This window comes from Gorilla gorilla, chromosome 6 (assembly GCF_029281585.2).
Source record: "Gorilla gorilla gorilla isolate KB3781 chromosome 6, NHGRI_mGorGor1-v2.1_pri, whole genome shotgun sequence".
Lineage (NCBI taxonomy): Eukaryota > Metazoa > Chordata > Mammalia > Primates > Hominidae > Gorilla > Gorilla gorilla.
This window is the reverse complement of record NC_073230.2, coordinates 115,718,833-115,743,819: the sequence shown is the minus strand read 5'-3', so window position 1 is coordinate 115,743,819 and position 24,987 is coordinate 115,718,833. Positions and strand designations below refer to the sequence as shown.

General features: G+C 39.9%; 2 long non-coding RNA genes across 4 annotated transcripts in view; both read right to left on the bottom strand.

Moving 5' to 3' along the window:
* LOC129534705 (uncharacterized) overlaps positions 1-19,519 on the bottom strand; it is a 61,968-nt gene extending 42,449 nt beyond the window's left edge. For all 3 annotated transcript variants that reach the window (XR_008681390.1, XR_010134545.1, XR_010134544.1), the window contains exon 1: positions 19,337-19,519. This is a non-coding gene — a long non-coding RNA (uncharacterized lncRNA). The remainder of the gene's footprint in view (positions 1-19,336) is intronic.
* Positions 1,718-18,661, bottom strand: LOC134758874 (uncharacterized). The gene is made up of 3 exons (XR_010134543.1): positions 18,513-18,661; positions 16,808-16,998; positions 1,718-2,099 (listed from the first exon to the last, which is right to left on the bottom strand). It is a non-coding gene; the product is annotated as an uncharacterized lncRNA (long non-coding RNA).
* Positions 19,520-24,987: the final 5,468 nt, after the last annotated feature.

Below are 24,987 nucleotides of genomic sequence, written 5' to 3'. Positions count from 1 at the left end.
CCTTCTCTCCATAGGTACTAATCCTAAGGGCACTTCCTAGCAAACACCTACAACCTGAGTTCCCAGAGAACCCACCTTGCCAAACATGAGTTTGAATTTCATCTCAATGGCTCCTGAGGCCTGTGGCTTTGGAGAGACAATCACTAATTTTTTGTAAGGCTTAATGTCTTCATCCAATAAATGGGAATAATAGTAACTTCATAGGATTATTGTGTATGCGGAGTAATCCCTCATAAATATTAGATATCATAATCTTGGGCAAGTTTATGGCTTCTGGGAGCCTTGGATCCTTTATGCAAAAATGAGAACAATACTACTTACATCTCAGGATTTTGGTTAGACTTGTATGACATAATGTATGTCTTGTTATATGCGCAATAGATAAGAGCCCCTGCCCGCCACCATTTTCCCTTTAAAATACCCACAGAACCTTTATATAGTGAATTAAAAAAAATAAGTTGTGTTTATTTTCTTTTTCTGTATTGCTTGCCCTTCATCAGTGTATAGGACATTTGTATTTGGAGAAGAAAAACTGAATGCAGAACAGAAAGGCAGGAGCTAGGGTGGAACCCTGGATTTGTGGCTCTGTTCTCTTTCGTCACAGCTCAATGGCCAGCTCCTCCGGGAAGCTCACCCTGACTAACTCAGTGCATTCTGCAAATTATTCATGCAACCATTGATGACCATCTCTTTTTCCTTGATTCACTTTTTTAGTCCTTATAATAATATATTTTCATGAATTACAGGATTTCTATGTTCTTATTGTAAGCCTCTGCAGAGATGGTGTCTGTTTTTTAAGAGAGTATGCCTGGTGGAATACTGCCATTTTCCCTGGGAGTGTTCATTTCTTACTGTGCTAGTTACCAGCAACGAACTCTTCTAACAGTGCTGAGTCCTGCTGCAGCCCCGAGATGCTCCAGGAATTCCCGCTGAATTGACAAGAAATCTGAGAGCCAGATGGGGCTTTCTGAGGCCCCCTCGTCCAACTCTGATCATCTTACCTTTCTGGAAACTTACTTTTGGTCATCTCCTTCCCTCATTTAAAGGCTCATGTGAAAATTTTTGCAAACCCATCTTTGTTATGTCTTCTGTATTTTATAATTTGATAACTCTCAATTTTTAAAAAAGCTTGGTCAGTTCTAGGAACATTGTCTTACACTGACACCTGCTGGGCAGGTGGAAAAATAACAGGTACCTGTAACACTAGTGTCTTTTAGGACTAGAAGCAGAGAAACTCCATTCGTCTTTCTTTAATAAGCATCTTTCTTACAACTATCCTAATTTTAAGCTTTCCTTTCCCTCTTCTCTCACTAAACCTAAAGTCTGGATTTTATATTTCTTGATGACTCTATTGCTAAAATCCTATAGCACCATTAAACAACATCATTTCATAGATACACTTAATGCTTAATGATGAACAATAATCCCGCTCATTACATGTGACCTTGGTTCTGCAAGCACTATACCTCCAAACAACTGAGCTGTCAAGTGGGCCCCATGAAAAGTAGGTGGCCATTTTTAACCCTGGATTCACCCAGTTGGCCGGAACTGTGAGGCCATCTGATCTGGATCAGAGTGTCTTGGTGATGGAAGGAAGAGTCATTCAGTGTGAATGTCAGAGTTCTTATTTTGAAAGTTTTTCCAGGGATCACGACCCCAGTAAAAATTTATTCAAGTGTTTCATCATCGTAATGAGACTTTGTTATAAACCATGTCTCTCTCTCTCTGCTTTTATTTAAACACTTTTTTTTCTGTCCAAACAAATTCCAGCTCTCATAGTCCTTTTATTCCAGGAAAGGATGGAAAAACAAGTAAATAAAGTATATGATTTGTCAAGTGATCATAAATGCTAAGTTTTACAAAAGGGCAGGAAGGAAGATAAGGATTGCGTGTGTGTGTTTGGGGAGGTGGTTGCTTACTGCTTATAGAGCCGTGTGGAGGATGAAGGCTTACCCAGGAGCCTTGGGTTTCTTGTGGTGACATAAACAAGGTTAGAAAGTATGCTGAGGCTGAGGCAGGAGGATCACTTGAGCCCAGGAGGTGGAGGTTGCAGTGAGCCAAGATCGTGCTATTACATTCCAGCCTGGGTGACAGAGACTCTGTTTCAAAACCAAAAAAAAAAAGTATGCTGAGGTTTAGAAAAGACTAATCAATATCCTATTTATTATAAAAGCTTTATGATATTTTAATTTATTATCATAAAAACTTTACCAGATATACCAGTAGGCTATATTGTAATTATCCCCCTTACCAATCCCTTTCACCGTACTTTTTTGGGGTTTATTTAATAACTTAATCATTAAAAATACTTTCTAGTTGGGTCCATACTTTTTTCCTGCAAGTGTTGATTTAGAGAGGAAGACAGGACCCAGGGTCTGAGCATGTGGCATTTGTTAGCACTGCATGGGAACTAATTGATCCTCTGGGTCATCTGGAACTTGGAGAAGGAGGCACTGAAGAATTCAGACAGGGTGCACAGAGGAGGGGGCCTGATGCCTGGGATGGATGGGCCAGGCAGACTCAGTGAGAGGAAGGGAGGTGGATTTTGGATCTGGGTAAACTTTAGGTTTGAAAAGTGGCTCTCCTCCTTACTAACTGCGGATCTTGGGCAGTTACTTATCTCCTCTTTGCCTCAGTTTCTTCATCTGTATATGGGGATAACAGTTCCATCTTGAATAGTGCTTGTTGACACGGTGCTTGGCACATAGTAGGTGTGAAGTTATTTCTATTCCCTGTTTCAGAAGGAACACTATTTTTCTTATGTCTGGCCCTGTATCTGCTCTGAACACCCCACTGCTAATTGTTCTTTCACTTGATCCATGCCAGTTCTGAAAATCTTTAGAATTCAAGCCTTCCCCTTTTCAAGTGTTCTGGCTGCCACAAATGATGGCGCTTCTCTTAAACTTCTCCAACATCCTTTCATCCTGGCATTTTCAGACTTCAAAAAACGGTCTTAGAGATTTATTGATTTAACAAATGTTTATTAAGCTCTTACAAAGTGCTAACACTGAAGATAGAACAGTGAACAAAACAAACTAAAATTCCTGCTCTCAAAGACCTTTTATTCTGGGAGAGGATGGAAAAACAAGTAAATAGAGCTTATGAATTATCAAATAATCATAAATGCTAAGTAAAAAAAAAAACAAAATGCAGTGCAGGAGGGGTGACTAGGATCGTGTGTGTGTGTTTGAGGAGGTGGTTGTTTGCTCTCATAGAGCCGTGTGGGGTCTGAGGGCTGACCTGGGAGTCCTGGGCTTCTTGTGTTGACATAAACAAGGTTAGGGAGCATGCTGAGGTTGATCCTGGTGGTCTCAAGGAGGATAGTGGTGTGGAGTGTGAAGGCTGGGGATTGGTAGGTTGGGCTCCAGTCAGGAGCATACAGAGTCCCCTCTTCATTCCTGCCAAAGGCGTCCTGGAGGAGAACATGGGGAGGGGCCTCCTGATTACACCTGGACCACAGAGAGTTGGTAGGCTCCCCTCTCATTTGCTTCCTTCAGTTCCTGATGACAAGACAGGCTGTGGGGACTTGGTAAATGTTGACTTCTTAAGACTCAGGCCCTGACAAGTGCATTGTCCTGCCCGGCTCTTGGCACATTGCATACCCTTCTGAGTCTCTATTTCCCCTTCATCTCTAGGAGGAGGAGGAGGCTGACCTCTTATATCGATTTCTGCTAAAAACAAATTCTGTGATGTTAAGAAGTTTCAATTGTATCTCCATTGTTGGAGTTTTGAACAGAAAATAGAGAATTTTAGGGTCTAGATAGAATTTTTGGTTTATTTTTTCTTTCCAGTTGGCTTTGGAAGAAAAGGATGCAGGAAAGGAAGACTTGGCTTCTGTTGCTGGTTTAGAGGAGTGAGATTAGGTTTCCTGGATAATAGCCAAACCTACCAGAATAGGGGGATTGGATCTTTCAAAGACTGGGAAGAATTTGTTTGGCAGGAGATTTGCTGACTTGATCAAGAGGGATTTTCCACTCAACTTTTCTGGGAAAGGGAGAAGAAAATCCTGGTAAAATCAACTTAAATGCTCCCTTTGTGGATATTCATGACCCTCAGGGCTGAATCAGTTGCTCCTGTCAGTTTCCACAGAAAGGTGGGAAGAAAGATGGAGCCAAGGGATAGGATAAAGGCCAGTGATCTCCTGCAGGAGCAGCAGTGCGTGTATGATGAACATTTAATAAGTGTGCAATGAATTAACAAATAAATGAAAGAATGAAAGACAATAAGACAAACTGTATTAGGCCTCGCTATAAGGGAATACATGAGACTGGGTAATTTATAAAGAAAAGCGATTTAACTGGCTCCGAGTTCTGCAGGCTGTACAGGAAGCATGACGCCAGTATCTGCTTGGCTTCTGTGGAAGCCTCAGGGAGCTTTTACTCATGGCCAAAGGCAAAGTGGGAGGAAGCATGTCACATGGCAAAGCAGGAAGAAGAGAGGTGCTACATACTTAACAACATTTTCAGTTATTTATTTATTATTTTTGAGATGGGGTCTCACTGTTGCCCAGACTGCAGTGCAGTGGCTTGATCATGGCTCATTGCAGCCTTGACAATCCCCTCCTCCTCCCCGCCCTGGGCTCAGGTGATCCCCCCACCTTAGCTTGCCAGGTAGCTGGGACTACAGGCATGCACCACCATGCCAGGCTAATTTTTTATATAGCTGGGGTTTGCCGTGTTGCCCAGGCTGGTCTCAAACTCCTGGGCTCAAATGATCCGCCTGCCTCAGCCTCCCAAAGTGCTGGGATTGCTTGTGCGAGCCACTGTGCCCGACCTGGGTGCTACACGCTTTTAAACTACTACTCACTATTGCAGGGGCAGCACTAAGCCATGAGGGATCCACCCTGATGATCCAGTCTCCTCCCAACAGGCCCCACCTCCAACATGGGCAATTACAATGCAACATCAGATTTGGTGGGGATACAGATCCAAATTGTATCACAAACCAACAGGTAAGAAGAAATGGGGAGGTACAGGAAAACTGGCCTTAGCTTTGCGTTAATCCCAGACAAATTTCGAGAATGGACTATTAAATGTGGTTTATGATTACTTAGAAAATGATTTTTTCATGATTTATTTTGAAAAAAATTATAGACCCATAGTTAGGAAGTTATAAAAAATGTATAGGTCATGAGGTCAGGAGTTCTAGAACAGCCTGGCTAAGATGGTGAAACCCTGCCTCTACTAAAAATACAAAAATTAGCTGGGCGCCTGTAATCCCAGCTACTTGGGAGGCTGAGGCAGGAGAATTGCTTGAACCTGGGAGGCAGAGTTCGCGGTGAACCGAGATCGTGCCACTGCACTACAGCCTGGGCAAAAGAGCAAGACTCCGTCTCAAAAAAAAAAATAGTATGTATATAGGTTCACTCTGTTTCCCCCAATGATAACATCCTGCCTAACTATAGCACAACACCAAAACCAGGAAATTGGCATTAGGCCAATCCACAGAGCTTATTCACATTTCACCTGTTTGATGTGTTCTTGCATGTGTGTGTATGTATAGTTCTGTGCAGCTTTTGTAATGTATAGGTTCATGTAACCACCACTATAATCAAAATATAGAACTGTTCCATCACCAAGGCTGTGTCGCTATCCTCCATCCACTCCTACCCTGATGAACAATCAGTAATCTGTTCTCCATCTTTAGAACTTTTCATTTCAAGAATGTTATATAAATGAATTCATATAGTATATAACTTTTTAATATTGGCTCTTTTAGGCTAGGTGTGGTGGCTTATTCCTATAATCCTAGAACTTTGGGAGGCCGAGGTGGGTGGATCAATTGAGCTCAGGAGTTTGAGACCAGCCTGGGAAACATGGTGAAACTTTGTCTGTACTAAAAATACAAAAATTAGCTGTGGTGGCTCATGCCTATAATCCCAGCTACTTGGGAGGCTGAGGTGGGAGGATCACCTGAGCCCAGGAGTTTGAGGCTGATCACGTCACTGCACTCCAGCCTGGGCACCAGAGCAAGACCCTTTCTCCAAATAAAATAAAATAAAATAAAAACAGTTTGGCTCTTTTCACTCAGCATAATTCCATTAAGAGCTATCCAAGTTGCTGCATTTATCAATAGTTTGTTCCTTTTTACTGCTGAAAAGTATTCCAGTGTATGGTGTATGGATAGACTACAGTGTGTTTAACCATTCACCTGCCGAAGAATATTTGGGTTGCTTTTGTTTTTATGAATAAAGACATCATGAACATTCATATACAGGTCTTTGGTGAACGTAAGTTTTCAAAGCTTTGAGATAAGTACTTGAGAGTGCAAATATTGGATTATATGGTACTTGTATATTTAGTTTTAGAACAATTTGGCAAATTAAAAAAGAGTGCTTCTGACTGCTAGCAAGAGGTGGGACTCCCGTGGATTGGGGTCTGTCTGATCATTACTCTGCCAAGGAACCAGCTATGGGACAATGGACAATTCACCCAGCCTCTCTGTGCCTGCATTTTCTTTTCTGCCACTTAACAAAAATAGTGCCTTCCCCACAAACCCCACAGGCAGTTATGAATAATACATTTATGTAAAAGTTCTTTAAGCAAAACATAAACATATGACATTAGTATTTCATTCAGGACCAAATATACCCTTAAAAACTAGCATAATTAATTTCTCTGTCCAACTCCCTCACCTTACAAAATCCCTTAGATATTCCCGTTCCCCTCTCCACCTTTTTGAGCTGCGTCTCAAAATGCAGCGTGGCTGGCTCCAACAGAGGTGCTCTTCTGTCTTGGGAACTGCTTTTCTAGTCTAGATCATTAAGCTTTCTCTCCTCTCCTAAATCTGCACTCTAGGAAACTGATCTTGTTTATTCACCCTGTGCTCTTGTAACTTCTTAGGTGTCTTTACGTCTGAAAAATACATGAGCCCCAGACCAAGGACTACTGTCCAAACTACTATTTAGCTGAACCCACCCCAAAATACAAGCTTTAATTTGTCTTAAAGAATAGATAAATATTAGTTTAAGCTCCATAATGAAATATAAGTGTAGATTCACTTTACTCACAGTTCCACTGAAAATTGTGTGTGTACATATGTGTGAAATAGGTTGAAGGGGAGCTATTTTTTTAATTACCATAATTTGTCTATATTTTTGCAGAGAATAGTAGGATATTCTTTATGGTTTGCTATTATGGTCATCATTACCTTTAATTTTTAACTATGTGGTTATTCACTAAAGGGATTGGGTTCATGGACTTAGGTCAAAAATTGAGAATTAAAGAATTAATGGTCATTTATGATCATCATTACCTTTAATTTTTAACTGTGTGGTTAATCACTAAAGGGATTGGGTTCATAGGCTTAGGTCAAAAATTGAGAATTAAAGAATCCTTTGGGGGATATTTTAAGGAAAAAAAAGAACTAGTGACCACAACGTCTTTAAATTAAGTATGAAAACACAATTACGATTTCTAACAGTGAACTAAATAGAGACCCTGGAATAATTTCAAGTTTTCTTAATTTGAATGCTTATTTGCTATTCATACTTGATTCTCCCCACCTCTGTAACCTCATTAAGAAACAGAGTGATGTGTGTATCAGAAAAAGAGAGAAAAAATGTATTTTCATGATTTCAGGAGGCACTAGGAAGAGTGTCTTGATGAAAATACCTTTCAAAAGTCTGCCACATAATCCTGAAATCCACCATTAGAGACTTATTACTTTTTAAGCACTAGCTCTCTAGAAGGCAGAGATATTCAGCTGCTGCCAGTTGAGAACACAGAAACAAGGCCACGTAGGGTGAACTGCAGAGCACAGGCTCTCCAATCAAATGGAGCTAGGGTTGAATTTGGCTGTGGCATTTACTAGCCGTGGGATCCTGGGCAAATTACTTTTCCCTGAGTCCCAATTTATTCATCTTTAAAATGGGGTTAATAATGACTATCATACGAGAAGTACAATTTAAATGAGCACATGTTGTCTCTCCATATATATATGTATATATATGTGTATATATATGTATATATATGTGTATATATATGTGTATATATATGTATATATGTGTATATATATATGTGTGTGTGTATATATATGTGTATATATATATATATATATATATATATATATGAGAAACTTAATATACTACCTGGTTTAAAATAGGTTCCCAGTACATTGCAATGATAATTATTAGCAATGGTAGAAATATTTAATTCAAATTGAGATTTGCATAGCTTTAGGGGTACATGAAGACATCCCAAGAGCTATGCAGACTCAGAATCAATTTCCAAATTCTTTCTCTCTCCCTCTCTCTCTCTCTCTATATATATATTTCTATATTTGCTCAAAAGTGCACCTGAATCAAGCTGCTTCTCCTTATCCACCTTTTCTTTTATAGCTCCTTTTCTTCTGCCCTACAAAAAAGTGACATATTTTTCATCCAACTCAAATTATACTGTGGTACCTTAATTGCCCTGGGTATACAAACCTCTGGGACACCAAGCTGAGGAAAGTCAAACTATGGGTATTAGAGAGAGAGAGAGAGACTCTCAAAGGAAATACTCCGTTGAAGGAAATACTATGGGTATTTTCCTTTAATCAAACCAGCATAAACCAAAGGTGCAGGGCATATTATCTTTCTCTGTCTTATGCTTATCTCTTTTAGGGGCAAAGCGTACCTTAAGCTGGTATGCTTACCCATGTCGGGGTGTTTGGACTTCAGGAGTATCATGGAATTAGGCAGGAGAAGTGATGGCATTTTCCTCCTGTCTTCACTACTGGCAAAGAAGGCATTGTTCCTGAGGAAAGAGACTTGAGAATAAAGCAGGCTGGGCACAGTGGCTCACGCCTGTAATCCCAGCACTTTGGCAGGCCAAGGCGGGCAGATCACTTGAGGTCAGGAGTTCGAGATCAGCCTGGCCAACATGGCGAAACCCCATCTCTACTAAAAATACAAAAATTAGCCGGGCATAGTGGTGGGACCCCATAATCCCAGCTACTCAGGAGGCTGAAGCAGGAGAATCGCTTGAACCCAGGAGGTGGAGGTTGCAGTGAGCCGAGATCACACCACTGTACTTCAACCTGGGTGACAGAGTAAGACTCCATCTCAAAAAAAAAAAAAAAAAAAAAAAGAGAGAGAAAAAAACAAAGAGAACATCTCTTAGAAATATTGGCCGGGCGCGGTGGCTCACGCCTGTAATCCCAGCACTTTGGGAGGCCGAGACGGGCGGATCACGAGGTCAGGAGATTGAGACCATCCTGGCTAACACAGTGAAACCCCATCTCTACTAAAAATACAAAAAATTAGCCGGGCATGGCGGCGAGTGCCTGTAGTCCCAGCTGCTCAGGAGGCTGAGGCAGGAGAATGGCGTGAACCTGGGAGACAGAGGTTGCAGTGAGCTGAGACCGCGCCACTGCACTCCAGCCTGGGTGACAGAGCGAGACTCCATCTCAAAAAAAAAAAAAAAAAAAAAAAAAAACAATGAAAAAAGAAATATTGAAGATGGCAGTAAGTTATTCATCCAGGTGGCAAACTCATGGGAGGTCTCTGTCTATCTTGAAATATTCAAGATTTGTAAGAAGTGTACTGGGAAATGCCAGTGAGCTATGAACCACATTTTCTCTGCAATTTCACCATCTCAGTAATGAGAGCAAGCTCTGTGAATACTCTCATTTAGCTGCATTTTACTCTATGTCTCAGGAGTGTAATTTGCATAACTTCAAGGTGAAAAGACTACAATTTCTTCCAACATATCAAGGCTACATTTTCTAACAAAAGAAACACATATTAGAGGTAAGTTAGTATTTTGTATTTTCTTAAATATTTACTCAGATTTATAGGAGAAACACTTTCATTAATTTTTGCTAAAAGTTAGCAAAATGTGAAATCTATATTCATTTCTGATGAAGGTACAGGTCTCCTGCTCACTGTCACTCATGAACAACTTTCCCGGTCATGTATTAATTCCTGCCATGTAGTTATTAGATATATAAGTCAGCTTGTATTGCCATAACAAAATACCATGCACCAGGTGGTTTAAATAACAGAAATTTATTTTCTCATAACTCTGGAGGCTAGAAATCCAAGATTAGGGTGTCAGCATGGTCAAGTTCTGGTGTGGGCTTTCTTCCTGGCTGGCAGATGGCTGCCTTCTCCTCATATCCTCACATGGGGGGCAGGAGGAGAGAGACAGAGAGTGAACCAGCGAGAGAGAGAGAGAGAGACAGAGGGCACATGAACGAGAGCATCTGGCATCTTGTCCTCTTCTTTAAAGGACACCAGTCCTATTGAAGTAGGACCCCAGCCTGTGACCTCATTTAACCTTTATCACCTCTTCACAGGCACTATTTCCAAATATAGTCACGTTAAGGGTTAAGCCTTCAAAATATAAATTTTGGGGGAATGAAATTCAGTCCACAGAGTTAACATTAAGTAATTTAACAGGAATATATTGCAGATTATACTCTAACTAATGTGCTTAGAAGTCCTTAATGTGCTTTCCATCATCTTGTACTATACTTATTGGTGACTAAGTTCTTTCTCTTGCTGTCAACTTACATAAAGTATTTAAACTATACTGTCAAAAGCAGAAATCTATTGGTTCAAAAGCCAAAAAAATTTTTCCAAAATGTAAATCTAATATGCAATGACCTGAACTTTAGAAAACTGGCTTGATTTAATTAGGATTAATTTCTCCCTTTCAGATGTTAATATATTGATTTCAGTTCTGCTAAGTGTATTGTCTTCAGTCACATTTGGGAAGAAGTTATTAGTACATACATGAATATCCCCAAGTGTCTGTCCTTCTGTCATTTCTTTACTCTGCATTTTGAGACATTCTTAAAAAATGAAATTTGGCATTGTATATAGGTCTCTGTTCACAGTCAAGGAGAAAAGTCCCCAAATGCACAATTTACAATTTTCTGTTTTTGTTTCTAACTCCATTTTCATCTTTTTTAGCTCCATAAGCAAGACGCCTGTAAGTAAAAGGGTGATGGTATAATCAACAGCCATGTGATAAGTCTTGGCCAAGCTTTTTTGGGTCATACTTCCTAGAAACTTAGAAAGTGAGCTCTAATAATTAGGTAACACATTTCTTCTTTTTCTTCTTCTTCTTCTTCTTCTTCTTCTTCTTCTTCTTCTTCTTCTTCTTCTTCTTCTTCTTCTTCTTCTTCTTCTTCTTTTTTTGTAAATTAGGTAGTTTCCAATTCTTTGCTTTCAATAAAATTAAAGGAGGACCTAACCAAGTTGTCAACAGATAGGCCAATAGTTTTTGATAATAGATCACTATGTACTTTTTGACTTATAATCAAGGAGGCATTCAAATAACAGAGTGACATTTTTATCAGAAAATGCCTAACATTCTCATTACTTATTTAATTGAACAAGTTTTCTCAGGGCTTACGTCTAAAAAATAAAAAATAAGAGTAGAATTGACGCTGACTCTGTCTCATTTTAACAGTTAGGAACAGCCACAGATACACGAACTAATTTAAAAAGATCCATTCATTTAGTTTAATTTTCCAATAACACGTAACTTGCTATGTTTTATAATTATTTATCAAAATATGCTATATATTTATGTTGCTTTGGTCAGTTGTATACTGAAAATCATTGTAAAAATAATTCAATCCAGAAAACTTCAAAATTTTAAAAAGGAATAATACAAATTTTTCGGTTCTTAAAAAAGAGTTTGTTGGTGAATTTTTAAGACTGAGGGTGGGAGAGTAAGTGTCAAATTGCTATGGTGTTTAGAGTTCATTGGATACAAAGTGCGATATATTTTATTTAAAAATCAATATTTACAATATGATAAAAAGTACATATTTTGAAGTTATTCAAATTTATGATGAAAAATCTTAGGTGTCTGCTTGAAAATGTGCAAGGGGATACATAGTTTTTCAAAGTTCCTTTAGGAAGTATGAGAGGAATTAGTTCAAAGACCACTTATTTAGCTGATCAAATCTTTACAGTTTTAACAGTTGATGGTGACAAACTTCATGGAGAAAAGTAGATAAAAAGAAGGACATACGTGGGTGTGTTTTTGATATGGGCTCTTGTGACAGAAAAGTAGACTTGGTGAAAAAAACAAACAAAATAACACATAATTCCCAAGTTCTGAAATTTTTTTGGCCAGCACCTTTGAGACATAGCATATCCATTGTTTATGAACTTTGCAAAGCAGATTTATGAGGTTGGTTTTTCTTTGGATGGGCTTAATTATGTTGGAGACCAATAATCCACTGTTTTAACCATATTACCATGTGCCTGGCACTGTGCTAATTACTAGAGATGCAGAGATGAACAAGGAGAGAGGATCCCTCAAGGAACTGACAGGATAGAAGAAAAAGGGAAGTTAAACTCGTCTAAGTTGGAAATCAATGATGATGTGCTTTAAGTATTTTTCATTTGTATTCTGTATTTGCACAAAAAACTTGAGATTGGGTAAAGATCTCGCTCTTCATCCAACCTGTTGAGGAATGGAACAGGATGGAACAAAATGGTGGAAGGAAGGTGAATTTGCTCTCTCTTTTTGAGCTGGGACATCTGTCTTTTACTGCTCTCTGACAATGGTGCCCTTAGTTCTTGGGCCTTTGCACTTGGGCTGATTTGTACCACCAGCTTTCCTAGGTCTCCAGCTCGCAGACAGCAGATTGAGGGACTTCTCAGCCTCCATAATCATGGGAGCCAATTCCATATTTCTCTATCTCTATACCTCCTATGGGTTCTGTTTCTCTGGAGAACCCTGACTAATACAAATGGCTTATAGTACAAGATTCTCCGAATCCTTGGGGTTTGGATCTTGATGTTTAAAGTTAATGCTCTAAAATTTAAAAGAAAGAAAAAAAAAAGAAAACCCCTTTTTCCTTCTCTCAAACTCTTGCTACTTACAATAGAGAGCCATACCCCCAACCCTAAATGTGCCCAATTTCATCTGATCTAGGAAGCTAAGCCCAACTAGGGTTGGGCCTAGTTAGTATTTAGATGGGAGAAAACCAGGCCCCTGTAAGCCATGGTTTCTGGGGTCCATTTACCAAACTCTCCTCTGTAGTTCATGATCAATGGCTTTTGTTCTGCCTGGATGGTCCTACCCTGTTGTACCCAGGAAGTGTCTGCTGACTGCTGAATGGTGGGTGAAAAGAAAGGGCAACAGGAATTAGAAAGCATGTGGTTTAATAATTTTTAAAAATTCCCTACTTTAATTAGGAAGTGATGCATATTTCCGGAATTTTCACCAAGAGATCATGGTGTTTCTAGGAAGCTGATATATTAAAAAAACAAAAAAACCCCAAACCCAAAAAACTACAACCTACTCAATTACATTGCAACTTGCCGGGAATTAAGTAATGGTGTTCTCAGAATTGGAGAGTACAATGTAATCAGTGTTTATCTGATTCTGTGCTGAAGAGTCTGGGCTTAACTTCCTGAGGACCAGCAGGCTACCTAGCTGGTAATGTCTCTAGAATGGAGAGCAGCTCATCCAAGAGCCCAGCTTTTGAGGGCATAGAGTTGATGAATTTCATGGGAAAGGCAGGACCCTTCACTCCAACTTCTAGCCGTTTGATAGCAATTCTCAAGCTTTAGTATGAATACAAATCATTTAGGAAGATTGTTTAATAATATAGATTCCTGGAACCCCCATACAGATCATCTGATTCATAGGTCTGGGTTGGGGCCTAGGAATTTACATTTTTACATACTTCTTCTGGACCATGTTTTGAGACCTTTAGACTCCCATTTGGAGAGCCTAGGATAAAAATTTAGGAATTGTTGAAAATACCATCCTTAGATCCAGACCGGAGGGGCTCCTGCCCTGGGGTCTGTGATTTAGAAGGCCCTGCTCTGGCCCTCCCCTGGCCATGTTGGTCCCCATGGGATGAGGAGTCTGGGGACTCTAGGGGATATGCCAACCTTGAGACTGTGAGCAGACTTCCAGACTGTGATCTGGGGAGAGAGAGAGAGAGAGACAGAGAGAGAGTGGTTGATTTTGAAGAACTGGCGCCTGTAATAATAGAGGCTGAGAAATCCCACAGTCTGCTATGTGCAAGCTGGAGCCCAGGAAAGCCAATGGTGTAGTTCAGTCCAAGTCAAAATGCCTGAGAACCAGGGAAGCCAATGGTGTGAATCTCAGTCGAGGGCCAGAGAAGATGTGATGAAATGTCTCTGCTCAAGCAGGCAGGCGGCAAGCAAGTTAAGGGCGAATTCCTCCTTCCTTTGCCTTTTGTTCTCTTCAGGCCCTCAGGAGAGTAGATGGTGACCACCCACACTGGGGCAGACACCAACTTTGCCAATCCACGGATTCAAATTCTAATCTCCTCTGGAAATACCCTCACAGACATACCCAGAAATCAGGTTTAATCCGAGCACCTGCGTCCAGTCAAGTTGCCACATAAAATTCAGCATCACAAGTGCTGAGCTGGCTCCTGACTGTGCAAGGGCTTCTTCCCTGGTCTGACCTCCAGAGGGCATACCCTGCTGGGTGTGTCCTTATGCCTGAGTAGTGGCCAAAGGGCAGCTGTTTGTGGGGGTGTGGATGGAGTTGACTGTGTGAGCTGCAGCATGCACTAGTGGCCCCAGGAAGTTCCTCATTCATGGAGGGCTGGCTGTGGGAAAAGAGGGAGCATGGGCTGTGAGCCAGGAGTTGGCACTCCCTGTGCCACCGCATTCCTACCTTGGGTTTCTGGGTTGTTTGGAGGGTATATTTATCAGATAGGAGAATAGGATCTTTTATTCAGCAGTTTGTTAGCTTTGATTTATAACTTCTAAATAACTAGACACATGGTTTGGGGACCTTAGTCTGTACTCTTGCTTTGGGCCCCACAAATGTTAGAGGCAGACCAGATCAACATTTCCAGATTAGTAACATCTTAGACTTGATTTCGTCTAAACAAGAATTGTCCTTCAAGCCAGGCCCCAGGGAGGGAAAAATGGACAAAAGGTAAAGGAAATATGACCTCCAGGTTGGCAGGGCCCAGGGAGGGAGAACCCAGCTTGTGTGGCAAGGCAGCAAATCTTGGCGTGTCCTTTCCAAGCCCTGTCTGCATCTCAGGTAAGGAGTGAGAGAATGGGAGTGGGGCATAATTCTGTTTTGCAGAACTGACAGACTTGAGCTATCTTGGGGGACCCAAAATCTGGGTTTTTCTAATTTCATTCTCTCCAGGATTCTAGCCTCCCCAGCATGAGTCAAGTTGTCCTAATTTTTCCTAGAATGAGATAATAGTCTGAAAATGTGAACACTTTTCTGGCTAACTTTAACATATTTTCAAAAACAATTGCACATAAAAAAGACTTGTTCAATTATTTTATAAGGGGATTAACACGGAAATTTTTTTTTTATATTTCACACACATTGGAATGTGTAAAAGGCATTGTTACATGACAGTCACTACTTGATACCATATTCCACATACTTTGATGAAAATATTCCTTAAAACACCCAATTACTTTTCTCCCATTAGATCTGCTATGTACAGTTGTCCAACTTGTTGACTGTGTAAGAATACTTAGCCCAAGAAATGAATAGGATCTAAAATCCAGCCTACTGTCTCCTTGTCAAGCTGAGTGCCCTGACATGGCCTGCATTCACCAGGAGGAAGGATGCTTTTTTCTAATCACAAAAGTCACAGTCTGCTTGTCAAACCACATACCTTGCTCATGAGAGGAGCATGTTTGCTGAGGTTACCCTGAAAATAACAGAGTTGAGGATGCTAAAATGGTGCCATATGTTGAGGAATAGTGAAAGCCTTCTCGGGAGATGGTCATCTTGGAATCTGATTACTTGCCCTCTCCCTCTCTGCACCCTCTCTCCCTCTCTCACTTCCACTGCAGTGAAGAGAAAGAATGCCTTTCTGGGAAAAAAAATTACTGGCAAAAAAAACAAACCAAACCAAAACAAATGCCAAGAAACCCCACAACAACACAGCTGCTGTGATTTCTGTGGGTCCCAAAGAAAAGAAGAGCTAACTGCTGCTTCAGCCTGTGTAATAGCCAGGTCCTGGGACAGAATTAGCTACAGTTACAAAATAAAGTCAACAAGGTGAGTACAGCTGGAGATGGAACATTTACTGCTACCCATCTACTAGCTTGGAATCAGGGAAGTAATTAGTCCAGTGTGGATCAGCATTGGTCATGGACTAGAGGAGGACATCTACCCTTGCCCAATCCTGAAGCCCCTTTTGGGCCCTGCTGGAACTCACAGTCCATTATTAGCAAAACCCAATAGTGTCAACCTTGGCTTTGACTCTTCCAGCACCATCTCACTCTGATGAAAACATGGCTGTCCTCTGGGAACACTGCCTTCTGATTCTGTCGTTATTCTCCTTGTCCCGGGGTGGCTGTGGTTTGCTCCCTCCAGTTGTGCCATGGGGCCTGGAGGTGGGGTGCATTTCTTTTACACTCCCCATTGCCACTTCTGCATCATTACCTCTTTCTCTTTCCTAAAAGTGTCCTGTATTGAATCTCAGGTCATCAGGTTATGTCACCTGACTTCTCATTTTGTGACATCTGTCATCCTGAAGTCATTCCCCCTGGTTCCTCAGTGTTCCTGCCTCACCATTGCATTCCTCTTCCTGTCTTAACTCTGGGCAAGTTCAACTTACACATGGATTGTCCCTCCATTATCCTGGTCTCTCAGTTCCCTACTGACCTTTCCTCTCACAATCTGGTCCTTCCTCTTTCATCACCGTGATTGCAGACCCTGTCATTTCCCACAGCTGTGTGGCCTCCATGGCCGCAAGGCATGCCGCCCACTCTAGGACCCCTGCTTCCTCTCTTCCTAGCACGCTTCCTCAATCACCCTGTGTGCTAGAACTGTCAAAGCAAAGTGCCACAAATTAGGTGGCTTAAAGAATAGAAATGAATTCTCACACAGTTCTGGAGGTTGGAAGTCTGAGATCAAGGTGTTGATGGAGTTGGTACCATGTAGGGGGCTGCCCCAGGCTGCTGTCCTGGCCTCTGATGAATTGCTGGCAATCCTTGGCTTGTAGACTCATCACTCCAACTTCTGCCTTCTTGTCGACATGGTGTTCTCCTTGTGTGCCTGTCTGCACCCAAATTTCCTATTTTTGTAAGGACACCAGTCACACTGGATTAGAACGCCCCCTCATCTTAACTAGTTAGGATAAGTAAGGTAACATTCTGAGGTACCAGAGGTTAGGACTTCAACACTTAAATTTTTTTTTGGAGGGGGGCATACAATTTAACCCCTAACATGCTCCATCTCCAGCAGTCCTTCCACTCTCATCTTAAATTCATGAACATAAACCCTCAGTGCTGCTTGGCAAAGGCAAACATACTCCCTGATATGGTTTGGCCCTGTCCCCACCCAAATCTCATCTTGAATTGTAGCTACCATAATCCCCATGTGTTGTGGGACGGATCTGGTGGGAGGTAATTGAATCATGAATACAGGTTTTTCCTGTGCTGTTCTTGTGATAGTGAACAAGTCTCACAAGATCTGATGGTTTTATAAAGGGGAGTTCCCCTGCACACGCTCTCTTGCCTGCCGCCATGTAAGATGTGCGTTTGTTCCTCCTTTGTCTTCTGCCATAATTGTGAGGCCTCCCCAGCCATGTGGAACTGTGAGTCCATTCAGCCTCTTTTTCTTTATAAATTACCTAGTCTCAGGTATTTCTTCATAGCAGTATGAGAATGGACTAATACACTCCCTCCCCTATGTCATCAGTTTTTCCCCTCTTGGCCTCATCATTACTATCACCATATAAAGATGCTCTTATTTCTCTCACATTACTTATATTAAAAACTTTCTTGACCCCACATCCACCTGTAACTCTCCCTCCGGCTCTACTATCTCTGCTGCTCTTCACTGAATGTTCTTCTGGGGTTGTCTATACTTACTGCCTTCAATTCTTCTCCTCCCATTCCCTTCAGTCCCTTCCAATCAAGCTTTTGCCTCCACTACTCCTCTGAAAGTTCTCATGTCAAGGTTAACACAGTTTGTAGTATTAGTGAATTTCTTCTTTTTTTTATCATGGTTATCCTCGATGAAAAATTGAACTTACTCCCATTTATTGCATGCATTAAGTGATGACGTTTGCCCAAAGCTCAGGAAAACAACAATGAGAAGGTGAAATAATGAACAATATATAGATTGGCAGGAAAAATACAGAATGAAAAAATTGTTTAGAAGAAGGTAATCCTTTTATAGCATTGGCCACTCTATAGAGATTCGATTTTTAGCATTTACATTTACACATTTTAACCAATTACTTTGCCCACTTGGAGCATGTGGATGCATTTACACTGACCACTCTGTGTCCTTCCAGGTTTTCCCTGGATGGCCTTCTTGATCTCTGGCAATTTGGAATCCCAAGCCCTTTCTGGGATTATTACCTAGCCCCAGGTCAACCCTCTCTAGGGATCCAGGGTGGAGGAGGGAGGAAGAGGAGGGGGTGGTGGTAAAAGGGGGTAGGAGCAGGAGGATTTAGTGGAACAAAGGGATGAGAGAAAATAGGAAAGAAGAAAAAGCAGCAGACCCAGGAAACATGTGCTGTGGCCATAAAAACTGTTTTCTGTACTGTCTGCTGCAACTAAATTTTAAAAACATGCTTACCTTTTTTTTTTTTTTTTTAATGAACAAACTCCTTCAGAGGGGGTGGATTGTATAGCTTCTGGCATGCTGCAGGGGAGAAAAAGTCCGTCTCGATAACTTATAAGCACGCTTTGAATTCAGAACTTTACAATTCTTCAGAAACAACTAATGAAAAAAAGAGTGCTGTTGGGCTGACTCTGAGTCACTTCCCCACCCTATGATTCACTAAGTCACAAATGCTGGACATGTGGGCAGGGGAGAAGGACTTTTGATTTTGAGGATTCATGAGCTGATTCAGTACTGTCTTTATGTTTTGACGCTATCCAAGTTCAAGCTTTGAGTTGTTTTGGCATCATAAAGCAGCATCAAGATAAGGGATCAAAGGATGGGAAAAGCCAGCATGAGTGAAGGTTTGTTAGCTAGAAGCGTCCAATTCTTGCATAATATCAGAAGGCAAGGTTAGGCAGCTACTGATAGCATGGATGCTGAAGAAAGCTGAAGTACTTTCAAATCCACATAGCTCCAATTGCTTGCTCTCCTATGACTACTCTTAACTGAAATATTTATAGTGGCTCAAGAACGACAGCAAAATAAATACCCTTGGGCTCCCCACTGGTCTAAATCCCTTCACAAAAAACCTTGTCACTGGAAACACTGATAAATACTATATGTTTAGAAAACATCATATAAAATATCCAAATAAATAAGCTATACAGTAATTGGTCCTTTAAATTATTTTAAGGAGGTAAAATTTTCTAACATCTGAATTTCTACCTGTCAGAGGCATTTGAACCAGAGCAATTCCATCTTGAATAGGGGGTGGGTAAAATAAGGCTGAGACTGACTGAGCTGCATTCCAGGAGGTTAAGGCATTCCTAGACACAGGATGAGATAGGAGGTCGGCACAAGATACAGGTCACAAAGACCTTGCTGATAAAACAGCATGCGTAAAGAAGCTGTCCAAAACCCACCAAAACCAAGATGGCGATGAAAGTGACCTCCAGTCGTCTCACTGCTCATTATACGCTAATTATATAATGCGCTAACATGCTAAAGACACTCCCGCCGGTGCCATACAGTTTACAAATGCCATGGCAACATCAGGAAGTTACCCTATATGGTCTAAGAAGTCCGCGGGGGCAGAGGCGGGAACCCTCAGTTCCGAGAATTGCCCACCCCTGTCCTGGAAACTCATGAATAGTCAACCCCTTGTTTAGCATATAATCAGGAAGTAACAAAAAGTATCATCAGTCGAGCAGCCCATGCCGCTGTTCTGCCTATGGAGTAGCCACTCTTTATTCCTTTACTTTCCTGATAAACTTGCTTTCACTTTACTGTATGGACTTGCCCTGAATTTTTTCTTGCATGAGGTCCAAGAACCCTCTCTTGGGTTCTGAATTGAGACCTCTTTCTGTAACAAAAACATTTAACTTAATTATGACGTCATGACATTCTGGAAAGTTTCTTTGGAATGATGTCCTAGTTTGAGCTCCCAGTTTGATAGTACAAGTTGAGTATCCTTAATCAAAAAATCTGAAACCTGAAATGCTCCAAAATTCGAAATTTTTGAGTGCCAACATGGTACTCAAAGGAAATGCTCATTGGAGCATTTCAGATTTTGGATTTTTGAATTAGGGATGCTCAACCAGTAAGTATAATGCAAATATTCCAAAACTGGGAAAAAATCAAAATTGGAAACACTTCTCATCCCAAGCATTTCAGATAAGGGATACTCACCCTGTAAAACTTGAACATTCTTGTTAGTAGAAAATTAAATGTAATGAATGAGATGAATGTACCTGTATTTGGTTTTTCTGTTTTAAGAAACTAGATGTTTAAAGATTATTAGCATACACTCAATTACAGAGATATTAAATATTAATTGGATTGTGACTCTGATTTTATTTTCATCTAGATTATTTTGATTTACCTATGACATTATTTCATATCATTGCTCATAGGAAGCCTACCTTTTTGCTTGGTAGTGAGTGTGAAGCAGCTGAAAGAAATGGAGATATTTGAGAATCTACCAGCTGGTAACCAATATATACACTTGAGATACATCTATATATTTTTCAGATTGGAACAGTGAGTGACTATAGGTTCCAAAACAAAATTTGGTGTTAAATCCCCCATGAGTATCTTGTGCGATAGCATATTTTAAGATTGCTGAATTCATGGGGGGAAAAAGCATACTGCTAAACCAAAATGCATGAGTACAGTTGAAAAGTTAAAAAGTTATATTCCTGTTTTTGAAATTTTACCCCAAATTTTGACAACAACAACAACAACAAGACTGCTTGGTTAAGTTTATTAGATTAAAAATATTGCTAAAATCAGGCTAAATATGCATGCAAAGTTCCTTCTGATATGAACTGGCTGAAAAACATTAAAAATCAATAGAATTATAAACTAAATCATGCCTTGAGCTGTGAAAGACGAAATGACCATCACAAGTAAACTGATAGGCATGAGTTCTCGATAGGCAATGACTTACTTATGTTAAAAGATGGAAGAAACATAGATCAGTGTAGTTCAAGCCCTTCACAAATGTTAGAAACCAAGAAATTGAGGTGCACAGTGGTTGCTTGACTTGCCCAAGGTCCCATGACTTGTCAGTGGCAGAGCCAGGCTGGAATTTGACCCTGCATTCCAGGAATGAGCACCTTTATTATACCATGCCAGGCCAACACCAAAATTCCAGGACTGCTTTTACAAGTGTTACATTTAACCAGGGTTCTTAATTACTAGCTGGTAAGGAATTTGCATAGAACCATATGGATGTAGATCAAAATCATGTGATTAAGTGTTTCACAAGTGGTAAATTACATATATGTGTACATATATACATATATGTGTATATATATATGAATGAGAGAATTAAAATTACTTTAAAAATATATTTAATTTAAAAAAAAGCCTTGGGATCATCTATTGAGATGAAAACAGTAATGTCATGGAAAGATTACCAGATGTCTACAGGAACTGACTTCCCATCTTGCCCTGCCATTCATTGGCTGTGGAATTGCTTCATTTTCCAGTCAACAAAACGGGGATGTTGATGACTGCTGTACCTTCAATAAACACTCTGAGGATAAATAAAATAGAATAAGTGGAGTGTTCCGAGGGTTTCTTACCTTCCTAAAAGAATTAAAATAGGAGAATTAGGCTTTAGACCACAACTTGTTTAACTTATGTTGCTGATGACTACAAGTTTCCTTGCAGTTATGAGTCAGTGATTCTCAGGAATTCCTTTTTGCACCACTTAACCTTTAAACTGTTTTCTTTATTGAACCTCAGATTTAGAAGACTGAGAAATCACCTAGAGATTTCTCCTCTCAGTTCAACTACCCACTCATAGAAATGCTGATACAGAACTTATTCCTGTGCAAGGTAGTTTATTCCGTGGTTGGAAAGCCACAATATAGAAAAATGTTCATGTTATTGAACAAAAATTTATCTCAGTGTAATTTTTTTTGTCATTCATTTTTATTTTATTTTTCTATAGGTTATTGGGGTACAGGTGGTATTTGGTTACATGAGTAAGTTCTTCAGTGGTGATTTGTGAGATTTTGGTGTGCCCATCACCTGAGCACTACATACTGCACCCTATTTGTAGTCTTTTATCCCTCACCCGGCTCCCACCCTTCCCTCCAAGTCCCAAAAGTCCATTGTATCATTCTTATGTCTTTGTGTCCTCATAGCTTAGCTCCCGCGTATAAGTGAGAACATACCATGTTTGGTTTTCCATTCCTGAGTTAATTCACTTAGAATAATAGTTTCCAATTTCATCCAGGTCGCTGTGAATGTCATTAATTCATTCCTTTTTATGGCTGAGTAGTGTTCCATCATATATATAATATATATATTATATATATTATATGATATATATATTCTGTCATGTATATATGATATATGTATCATGGAACCAACCCAAATGCCAATCAATCAATTAGTGGATAAAGAAACTGTGAGATATATATATATATATATATATATTCCATCATATATATGTGATATATATCATGTATATAATTCCATTATGTATATATGATATATATATATTCCATCATATATATATCATATATATATGGTTGAACTACACTGGGCTTTAACTACACTGATCTATGTTTCTTCCATCTTTTAACATAAATAAGTCATTGCCTATATTCCATCATATATATATGATATATATATATCACAGTGTAATTTTTAACTGTAATCTTGGTTTTTTTTTGTTTTGAGTTACATAGATTTTATCAATTCTTAAATTATTTGAATTCAACTATCAAGTTTCTCCTAAATTTTCAATGTTGTAGTAAGAAAGAAGATAGCATTATTAAGTGGCTACTGTGCAATATTAACACTTTTATCTGGGTGTTTTCAATTAAAACTCAAAATAAGTTAATGCGAAGTAACCTCCATTCCTGCATTGATGAGACTAGTAAAGTTGCTAAAACCATAAGCCCTGAATTTAGGCACACCTGGATTTAAGTCTTGGCCACTTACTAACTATAAGTTGCAGAAATTACTTAGCCCCTCAGGCTTAGCTTCCTCGTTGATAAATTTTAAAAGCAATAATTCTAATGATAATGTGGTGGTTATGAGGTTAAAAAATATAATGCCTGGGCAACATGATGAAGCCCCATCTTTATAAAAAATATATAAATTAGCCAAACGTGGTGACGTGCCTGTAGTCTTAGCTATCGGGAGGCTGAGGTGGGAGGACTGCTTGAGCCTGGGATGGGGAGGTTGCAGTGAGCTAAGATTGTGCCATTGCACTCCAGCCTGGGCAACAGAGCAAGATCCAGTCTCAAAACATATGTATATATAGCATGTGACTATATAATGCATAGTAACTGTTCAATAAATGTAAGCTATTGGTATTATTAGTCTCTCTCTCTCTCTCTTTTTTTTGGCCTTATGTTTATCCCAAATAATTTGTATTTTCTTTGTTTTGGGCCTGATTTCTATATGAAGAAATAGTTTTGAATTGTCTCCTGGTGTATTAGCTCTGTCTCCCTAATTTTTAAATTGAAATATTCATAAACATGCATTCTGTGGTTTTCATGTTTTTGACAAAAATATTGAACAGAAATGAGCAAATCATAAATTCTTGGAGTTTGCCTTTTAAGGTTGAAGTCAAGTCTTTGGCCAATATTCTTTGGGTGACATTGAATGCCTAACTATGAAGCAAACCACCAGTCATCTTGCTGTTACCTGGGCCCTCATTCCTCCATCTTAACAACAAAAGGTGTGCATCACGATATTTGGCAAATGCTATGCTAAAACCAAGGCATACCATGTGCATTCCTTCCTCCTTACACACAGGCAACAAAATCTAAGAAAAGAAGTGAGACTGGTTGGCATGACTTGTTCTTAGTGAATTCGCACTGGTTAGTATTTGTTTACTGTATCTTGCCTACAAATCATCCATTTTAGAATTTTGTTTGGCATCTGCATGAGGCTCATCAGTTTACATAGAGATCTCATTCTTTCACTATTTTTAGAAGTAGAAACATTTTCCAGCCATTAGTCACCTTTTCCATTCTCCTTGATTCTCAGGAGCAGTTCTCTGATCTCATCTGCAAACTCTTTTGATACTTTGGGATAGAATTTGTATTAACTGAAGTTTTGAAGTCATTCAGAGTAAGTGAAGATTTCTCTTACTATCTCTTTTTCTATTGTAGGTTTTAATTCTCTCTTCATAATGTTTGCTTCAAAATTGATGTTCATCTCTCTTAGAATATGGAAGAAAGCAGAAAATTGAATGGTTCTTTGATTATGTTATCATTTGTTAAGGTTATATTGTAATTTTTTTTTTTTTTTTTTTGAGACAAGGTCTTGCTCTGTGGCCCAGGCTGGAGTGCAGTGGAGTGAACATGGCTAGTGAGGGCTTACTTCCTGAGCTCAAGTGATCCTCCCACCTCAGCCCCGAGTAGCTGGGAACACAGGCGTGTGCTACCACACCTGGCTAATTTTTTACAAAGTTTTGTAGAGATGGAGTCTCACTTTGTTGCCCAGGCTGGTGGGCAAGAGATCCTCCTGGGCTCAAGTGATCCTCCTGCCTTGGCCTCCCAAAGCATTAGGATTACAGGTGTCAGCCACCATGCTTGGCCTAAGGTGATATTGTCTGAGATACAGCATAGGTTTTTCTTCCCAGATCTTTTCTTGGTTACAGAGATTAAAAAGAAAAACAGCTTTCTTGCTGTCTTTAGTATTTATCTCCGCCCCTACTTTATTTTAAGACTTTATTCTCATAATACTCTAAACAAATTTTCCCTTTCTTTTATCGCATGCTTGGGTCTGTCCACCCCATCCGTCCTCTGAGCCATAGGAACCTCGAGTCTTCCTACTCCAGATCTAACCCTCCTTTTACCTCCTCTCTGAGAACTGTGTGCTCCTAGACTATTTTTCTATTCTTTATGTTTTCAGCACAAGCTTGTTTATGGTCAATTATCTGAGATTATTTCTATTATATTTTCTTTCCAGACAG